Source organism: Dermacentor albipictus, chromosome 3 (assembly GCF_038994185.2).
Source record: "Dermacentor albipictus isolate Rhodes 1998 colony chromosome 3, USDA_Dalb.pri_finalv2, whole genome shotgun sequence".
Taxonomy (NCBI): Eukaryota; Metazoa; Arthropoda; class Arachnida; order Ixodida; family Ixodidae; genus Dermacentor; species Dermacentor albipictus.
In genome coordinates, this window is record NC_091823.1 from 35,051,982 (window position 1) to 35,061,184 (window position 9,203).

The 9,203-nt window shown below is 45.0% G+C and overlaps 1 protein-coding gene across 1 annotated transcript in view; it reads right to left on the reverse strand.

The window, feature by feature from the left end:
• LOC135902758 (protein sprouty-like) overlaps window positions 1-7,615 on the reverse strand; it is a 28,319-nt gene extending 20,704 nt beyond the window's left edge. The window contains exon 1 of the transcript XR_011512696.1: window positions 7,085-7,615. The gene's annotated coding sequence lies outside the window, so the exon portion shown is untranslated. The remainder of the gene's footprint in view (window positions 1-7,084) is intronic.
• Between the last annotated feature and the right edge of the window lie 1,588 nt (window positions 7,616-9,203).

Here is a 9,203-nt window from a genome sequence, read left to right on the forward strand (position 1 = left end):
TCCACTCTTTATGTACATACTGTAAATAAACCCAGTACTCCTCGTTGTCGGTGAGAACACGTTTCTCCCTTCAACAACGACCTTAACGTGGATGAGTCGGACGACGGCATGGGCCAGCTACCTCCTTTGACATGCCCGACCCCAATTCTTACGCGGTGAATATAGCTTAGAACATATTTAAAAGCAATATTAAAGTAGGTGCGCGCAGCCAACCGCAAAACGCAGCACCTCGCGACATCGAACAAAGATTGTAAACAGCCTAGAAAACGCTACGTCACGAATTTTCGTTGGCTGCCATGTTGCTTGCATGTGCTTTTCTCGGTTATTGCTTGTAGTTGGACGCTCTCCGTGTTGCTGCAACTGCAGAATTAAGCGGCAGTTTTTGTCGTTCGACTCCGATTTCTCGTGTCTTACCATTGAACGTGGCCGATGTGAGGGTCTTGAGGTTCGTCCTTGGTGCCTCCGGCCGCAACATCCAAGTCGCTGCTTTCTAGTGGGTCGAATCGAAAGTGATTGGCCACATCCAATACGGCGGCGACTCCCGCCTGCAGGAAATCGTCGCCGCTGGGCGACGAAAACGAGGACGACGACGAAAACGACGACGACGACAGTGGCGAGGACATCGCAAAGCACGTGCAGGCGTATAGCAGACGAACTAACAACACGATTCTGAACTTAAACTTACAGCGCAAACACCTAAGACGGACCACAAAATGAAGATACGACACACTTAGGTGTTTGCGCTGCAAGTTTAAGTTCAGAATTATGCACCAACTAGGCCCAAATGAAGTTTTACTGTAATAACACGAAGCTCGCGTGCCAGTGTGCGTGCTGGCGTGAAGGGAGAGGAGTGGAATTGTGAACAAGGAGCAATGAAATATGCAGTGGGCTGAAATCCATCTTTCCGTGACTCTTGTACCTCGTTTTGGCTTAGAGCCAAGAAACGCGCTTCTTGAAACTGCTTCAACCATAAGGAAAGGTGCCGCGTTTTCCCTCCTATAAGCACTATCTCGCAACAGTCACTATACTACATTCAGCATGACCTTTTACAACTTCTGATGCGTAGTTCTTTTTTAGCGGCACGCCACAGAGACGGCACTGACCTTTAATAGTCTGCAGCGCAGGTTAATTCAACAACGCTTTTATACGATTATTGCAGTAATAAATTTTGGATGTTATGCAACGACCACTCTCATTAATATGCACTATATTAATTTAAGTTATTCCATGCGTTACAGAATCTCAACTGCACATTAATGCATACGGCAATTCTTTTTTTCCCCAGCACAACAATAAATGAATGGAACAGACTACCAACAACCATTATTCAAAGTGACACCGTAACACAATTTGAAAACAAGCTCAAGCAAATCATGTCCTAAACAAACTTTTGTACGTTATGTTAGATATAATACATACTGCGTTCATTGTTTCTGCATATTACTGTTGTTTTGTACTGTTACTAATTTCCCGGCGTTTTATGAATGTATACTCAAAAAGACTATATGATGTATAAATTATACATCAAATAGCGTTTCTTGTATGTATAACGTTTCTTATGCAGAATTAAGGTACCTGTGGAATCGCTGTAGATATTTACGAAGATATTAACGTAAGCGGCCTGTACTCCTTGATTACGTAATGCCTTTATGACTGCTGCTATCGTTACTGAATCGAATGTATTTTCGTAATCTATGAAAGCCATATAGAGGGGCTGATTGTACTCTGCGAATTTCTCGATTACCTGATTGACATCATGGATGTGATCCATTGTAGAATATTCCTGTATAAAAATGACAATTGGAAACACCGAACTCTCCCGGCGTTAGCGTAGCGGGCACACAAGTTCAAAACTCGCGCTAAACGACATAGTGTTTGAGCAGTCTATAAGATTACCCACAGATGGCGCAGCCTGTCCGTTTTGCGGCACGCGCCTCTTTTTTGAGTAGCCGAATGCATCAGGTGGCATGCGAAAGTGACCACGCAATATATTCGTTTGTTTTGTGGCATTCGGCAACTGTAACTAAACGTGGAAGTTCTGGCTTCCAAAACAGAGTGTTTAGCTGACTAAATTTATCAACGTTTTAATTCAGGAAGCGGCTCGTAATTTCTAGTCGGTCGTCGAAGACACTTTCCATGGCCGACTAAAATTACTGACCGACCATGTTATGTTTAGGCTGAAAGAAATGTTCTGTTGTAACATCGTGCATGACATGTTTTGCGATTTCTTTTTACGGTCGAATTTCTATGGCACGCGGTTAATACTTGTCTCTTGTTATCTACCTTTGGCTGTGATGTGCCATCTTTTTATATTTTCAAGGATGACTTTGTACGCATTTGAGATGCGTTCGCGCGTACAATACCGAAATAGATGCTCTTATCACGAAAGGAGGCCAGAAAAGACGCGAATCCGAAAGCCGGGTGGAGACAGCGCCTTCAAGTTCCCGCACAGTCATCCCCCCGGATACATTACGTTTTTTTCGTCATTTATCTAAGACAACGCAAACGTCCGAAAGAAGGGCCGGAATAGAAGCTCCTACTCTAGAAAACGTCGTATATATGATGCCCAGCTTGAATCCATTTTCATACACGGTCTAAATCTGGTTTTAAAACGGCGCAAAAAATCCCGTCTAGAAATGAGATTTCCGATGGCCTAAAGAATATCGCCATAACCGCTGTCAAAATTCCGTTTTAAGACGTTTTCAAAACGTCTTGAATAGTTCGGTTTAGCGTATTGCTCTTGTTTTTGCAGCTTCGTTTTACATTTTTGTTCAGTGGCAACGGAAAAAGAGTAGCGCGACTAACCGACGACTGGAGCAGCGAAATTACGATACGTGGCGCTGCAGTTAAACAGCAAGCGTAGCGGGCCGTTTCCCCTCTTAAGATTCAATGGTAGGTCATTCTACTATTTGTGGCTTGGAAGTAATTATTCGCTTTCATCGCTGGTTAACGTACGGACCAGAACTGAACAGATCACGATAAGCATTAATGATGGCGTAGCCACCGTTGCAGATAAATGCTGACTTCGCCACGTAACAAACATGAGAAAGAGTCCAGCACTCTCGTTATCTGCATCTGCCTGCACAAAGGTGCCACGTGTCGCAATTTCGCTGCCCCGGTCGGCGGTAATTTCCTTTACCGTTCACACAGCACTCGCAAAAGGAAGCTCTTGCACCGTGATAAGTAGATGCTCAAACAGATATTGAAGAAGTGTGATTTTATTTTTAAATGTACAACACTTACGGTACGCCATTATAATAAATATTGCACCCCCGACATGTAAAAATGAACGCAGTCTTTCACGAACACAGCAGAACGGAAATGTAGGACGAAGCACAAAGGCGCCAAAATAATCACAATAGCAGAAACTTATTGTTATGCGGTGCGGTAAACTACAGTCACGTAAAAAATGCCTCGATGTTTTCATAGAGCACCTGAAAGGTTTATCAGTAACAAATAACAAAAAGAAGATTTGATAGCTTTTCAAGAGTCTTCGTCAGCACTAGTACATAACAGGTAGCAGCAACCTGTAATCAGTGGCAAAAGCACGCACAGGTTATCTAAAGATATAGCTTTTTGAAGACATGAAGACACGCACTTTGAAGCATACATTTCTAGACGATAGCAATATTACAGGTAACGAAAGCCGACTCCCCACTTGCAATAAAAAGTTTGCCTCTGCAAAGAGCACTACCAACACTGATCTTGTAATGCCTTCAATTGTCTAGAACCTGAGGGCACGTGTCAACCTGTTTGTAATCAGGAAAATTGAAGTAAGGCAGAAACGTGGTCAAGGCACCGTCCGCTTACGGTGATAATAAAAACAAAGTATTTATTGTTTGTTATCATATAAGTAACTTCCTACCTTATGAAACCGAGAGAAGCCCATAAAAGCTTAGGGGAATTTATTTGCAGTTCTTAATCTGCGATGAATAAACTTTAGTTGTAACTCAGTACCCTGGTTGTATCTTTCTTCGTCACGTCTTCCAGTGTATTGCGTTGTTTTAAAATCCCCCCCCAAGAATACATCTGGTCAGAATACCAGACATATGTTCATGTGTACACAGACGGCTCCGTTTCACCTAAGGCATCGACAGCAGCTGTGGTGATACCAGCCCAACAGATGACTCGAGGTTTCATACTAGACCATAATTCAACATCAACCGCTGCAGAGCTTGTGGCTATTCGAGAAGCGATTCGCCACATCTGCGGGGAAAGACCTCAAGAGTGGTGCATTTTCACGGACTCAAAACCCGCGCTGCAAATTTTGGGATGCTTCCTGCGCCACACCGCATATCAGGTTCTGGCCCTGCAGATCACCGAGCTACTTTCATACGCTCAAGAAAAACACCACCGCATAGTGTTCCAATGGATCCCGGGACACTGTGGGCTCAACGGTAATGAGATGGCCGATGCTGCAGCAAGGCGCGCCCTCAGCAATGGCATGCGAACTGTAGTGCCATTCTCTAGACCGGACATCACATGCCTCCTGTCGGAATTAATGAGGAGTGCGGCGAGAACATACTGGGCCCAGCCAGACGCTCGTCACGTCCGCCTTAAAAGCCTGGATCCCGATAGGAAATTTCCTATTCTGCGTGGAATTCCACGCCCTCATACATGCCTGATACACAGACTGCGATTAGGCGTCGCCTTCACGCGCAAATATTTGCACATTATTGGACGGACAGACTCCCCGGACTGTTCAGTGTGTGGCGCTGTAGAGACTATAGAACATGTGCTCGTGGTGTGCCCTGAGTATGCGCGAGAAAGACTGACATTGGCAGATACATTGAGACATTTCCACAATGGACCACTGTCGGAGGACCTCTTGCTAGGCGCGTGGCCACAGAGTTGGCAGACGACAGAGACAATGCGTGCACTTTCACGTTTCCTAGGTGACACTGGCCTGGACTCACGCCTGTGATACCAGTTGTGTAATGTGTCATTCACCTCGTTCCTCCCATTATCGTCCATCATTGTGACCCCTTTTCTTCCCCTCTTCCCCCTCCCTTACGTAGAGTAGCAGGCCAGATGCTCCATTATCCGGCCGACCTCTCTACATTTTCCAATCATTAAAATACTTCCTTCCTTCCCCCCCAAGAACGATCACATAAAAGCGGACGAGACAACAACTTGCCGCTGGTGGAACCCGAACCCACAGCCTTCGCGCATTATGCGTGCGTTTCATTTCCAAGTTTTCTACGCTTGCGGCTGTTCCCACCTTCACATTGCTAATTCATTCTCGTTCATTGCACAGCGAAGGTCCCGACTCCGACATGTTTGCTGCCGTCAGATAGCATACGAGGGTTCAGCTGCCTGCCCAAAGTGTTCGCGTTCTAATGACGCCATTGGTGAAAAAGGGTGTTCCACATCCGCCACCACGGCCTTGAGTGGTGCTGCCTCACACTAGCAGGGCCAAGTCCTATGCACGTACAAAAATATTCGAGACACAGCAAACACTGCATCAAAATGAAACTTTCGATAGATACTGTGATTAGACGCAAAATAACAGGGAACAAGCAGACGTTGAAGAATATAAAAATAATTGGTAAGTCGAAGTCAATTAGACGAAACAGTCACATTAAGTTGGCGAAAGCGTCGCCAGGTCAAGTCAAACCGTTTCTTAAGATAAAAACAATACCCACACGTGATATTTAAATAAGAAAGCACGCAGAGTTTCCACCAACACATAGTACAATATCACTATCATATCATTTATAAGGGTTAGGTGTTTCAGAGGTTATCTCTGTACTGACGGGTTATTCAATAAACCGAACTGATCAATAACGAAAGCATGGTCATCAAAGAAATTTATTGTTAACATCAAATCACACCTCTCCGGATCAAACACCGACAGCTCATGTGGACATGTCGAACAGGTATGCTGATCAAAAAAACTTTTTTTCGTTTGCAGGGAAAGAAAAGAAGAACGTCACTGACAGTTATCGTTCAGGTGTGGGAATTTCGAATAGTCGAGCGTATTTAACGTTCACCAAATGCGCGATACACGAGCATTCCCGCGTTTTGCCTCAATGGGAATGCAGTGGCAGGGAATCGAACCAAAGACCTGAGCATGAAGAAAGCCATATTTATCCCCGGTGGAAAATACCTCGCAGAATCGCAACCCAATATATACCAAAGCTTTTAGTGAGACCATGCACTCAAAGCACTGAGGGAAGAAGCACCCAGTCGCCAAAGACAATTTACGAACTGATAAGTTAATCAACGTTTAATGGAAAATGAATAACATATCCAGCGTCTCTGTTTGCGCGAATAGGGTTCACGATTCTTATATATATTTTTTTCAAGTCAGTAAACTTATCAAAATAGTCGCTCACTACCGTAGCCTTTCTCCCGAGCCTATAATGAAGAAGCATGCCTTAGAAGTGCCGTTCAAAATGAAATAAGTACGTATGACTTCAACTTCTACCTAGTGTGAGGAAAGGAAAACTTCTAAAACGGCCACGTAACGTACAACATACGCAAGCGCATTTCACAAACATAAAACGCGAGATGCAGACCCAGAATCTCAGCTATCTCTTACCAATTGTTTTAGATTAGGGGGACGCAAGCGTTGGGGCGCCCCAAGGCTTGCGTCCCCTGATCTAAAATTCTCTAATGCTGAAATAGTCGTCAAGCGCAATATACAAGAGACGTCAGCAACTTTCGTTAAAATTTAGCGAGTGACAAGAGAGAAAGTTCATGCTTACGCCGTCGCGGCAGCAGCTCGCAATCCCATAAGTGCAAGCAAATGTGCACTTTTTTTTTTCTTAAAAACCAGGCAATTGACTGTTAATTGGTTAATTGTTACTCTAAACGATCTAGACACCAAAGTGCGATCTTTCTGCAAAATTTGAGCCATAACTACGCAGTAGTGAGCGCAATATATATTTTTTTTTCGAACAGGCGCAGCCATATATGCAGGGCCCTGTATACGTGAAGCACGAACTGGGCGCGGATTCAGGGAGATGACAAAACCGCGAAACCTCTTTTCTTTCTTTCTAAGTGCTCACAATTATGCGCTTTATAACTCGGAGTGGCAATGAGTAGGGCAATGTACATATATAGATTCGTATGTACTCACACTTAGAAGCCCTGCTGTGCTTTCTCAAGGTTCGTAGAAGCGAATCGTGTTCCTTCTTTCCCCTGGCATCCGTCTCAACTGTCCGCACAACATACCCTCAAAATTTCGTCGACGAACACCACACGGAACCCAGAGTTGTGGCACACCGATATGCAGGCTGCCGAAGAACAAGCAGCAGCTTGTATTGTCGAAATACCCAATCGGTCCACAGCCACAGAACATGACGCAGCAGTTCCGCAGGAAATTCAATACGCTTTCGCCCAAGAAACCATAGTCACACAAGGTGGGCGTAACCATCAAACCCGCCGTCTTCACCGCTACTGCAAGCACTAGGTGTGCGCCAAGTCATCGGCCTGGCTCTTGAGTGCCGTGTGCAGGTGTTGTATTATTGGTTAAATTGAGTCACGAGATCTGCCGGTTTGATAGTCGGGCGAAGACATGGGGGAGGAAGGCACTGCTTGCGGCAGCGCTGCGCGTGTCCTTGAACTCGTTCACCGCGCCGGCTGTATCGGTCTTGGCGGGAAAAGGCAGACTCCACGCTTTTTCGTTCCGGCGGGAAAAGGTGATTTTGGCGCGAAGACGCAGAAGTAGATGATGACATTGAGCGCTGTTTCATTGGTGAATATTTCCGCTACATCGGTGTTTCTTTCTCTTTCTTTTTTTTCCGAAAATAAACGAAAAAGATGTAGTCACCCTACACTGATGACGCCTACTCATTTTAGTTACGACTGGCCCGTCCAGTTACCTGCACTTAATGCGTGACTAGTCGCAGTGTTCCTTCTAGTGAGCGCGATACAAAAGAAAGCTTTTTTGTTTGTACTGGAGAAAGCCTAATCGGCAATACGCACTACAAAACAACTTTTAATTGCTCTGTTGTGTGCTCGTGTCTTCGAACAGGCAACGCTCAGTGTGAGCGACTGCGTGACCGCTTCCTTTGGTTTTATTCCGTCGTATTAGTTTATTTTTGTTTGTTTTGGGTATATTTGTGTGTGTGCGCGCGTACATTTCCGACAAGCAGTACACTCACCTGACGTTTTCTACGAATTGCGCAATAACTTTTGGCCTGCTGGTGATCCACCGATGCTCTAAACGTCTCTTACTTATATTGACTGCTGACCGGTTAACGCTTCCATCCGCTGTGGCTCCGAGCGCTTCTGAAAGGTGAACGTTTCATACGGTTCTCACTGGGCGAATACCTTTGCATTCCATTACAACGTGCTGAGTCAACTACAGACTTAAAGCGTGCACGTGCCTTCATCCAGTTGCGAATATTTGCTCAGGTATGTTTCTTTTCCTGAGGCACCAAGTTCGGGCCTAGAAAAACCAAGACAGTGCCTTTTGAGTTATAGTACAATTTTTTCTCTTGATTACTTTTTTGCCGTATCTGTAAGTCTACATGCCCCCCCCCCCTCCCTTTTTTTTTTCTCCGTCCCTAGCATGAGATTTAGTGTCTCTGTTTCTCGATCCTACTTTCGTTTCCATGACCTCCGGGTGTCTATTTATACTTTCAATTACCATGTAATTCGTTGCCTACTTTCTTGACTTATTCCTCCATTTCGTGTCCACGCCAGGTCCACGCTTTTAGACAGATACATATATTTGTTCACTCTAGCTGCCCATTTCTTTTCATTCGTCTTTCTTAGCATTTCTTCAAAACCAATTTTGCTGTGTGCTTATAGGGCTTCAAAAGAGACCCAGAACATGTCACCCTCCACTGCTTCGTTCGTGGTATTACCGTGACCCCCAATGCCAATCGACCTACCGACTTTTGTTAACTTCCAACCTCGAAGGGATCTTAGAAATTAAGCACGGAATTACATTTGCGAACGCTTGCGCCGACACCACTACTCCTTTTCAAAATACTCGTACCGCCTCAGGTTTATAGTAGCTCCAAAGGGCTATGTGTTTCATTATTGCCGAATTCCGCTTCCCCTTCATCCACAGATTATCTTGATTTGAGTGACAGATTGAGTTGCCCCAAGAAGCTTGAGTGGCGCTCTCTCACGTGCGACGTCAGCTGGGGAACTACGCGGTCGGTTGATCTCCTTTTGTCGAGCGTAAAACACGCTGCGTGTGCAAGCGTTAGAAAACTTCTTGCTGGGCAAGTTGATATTGATTC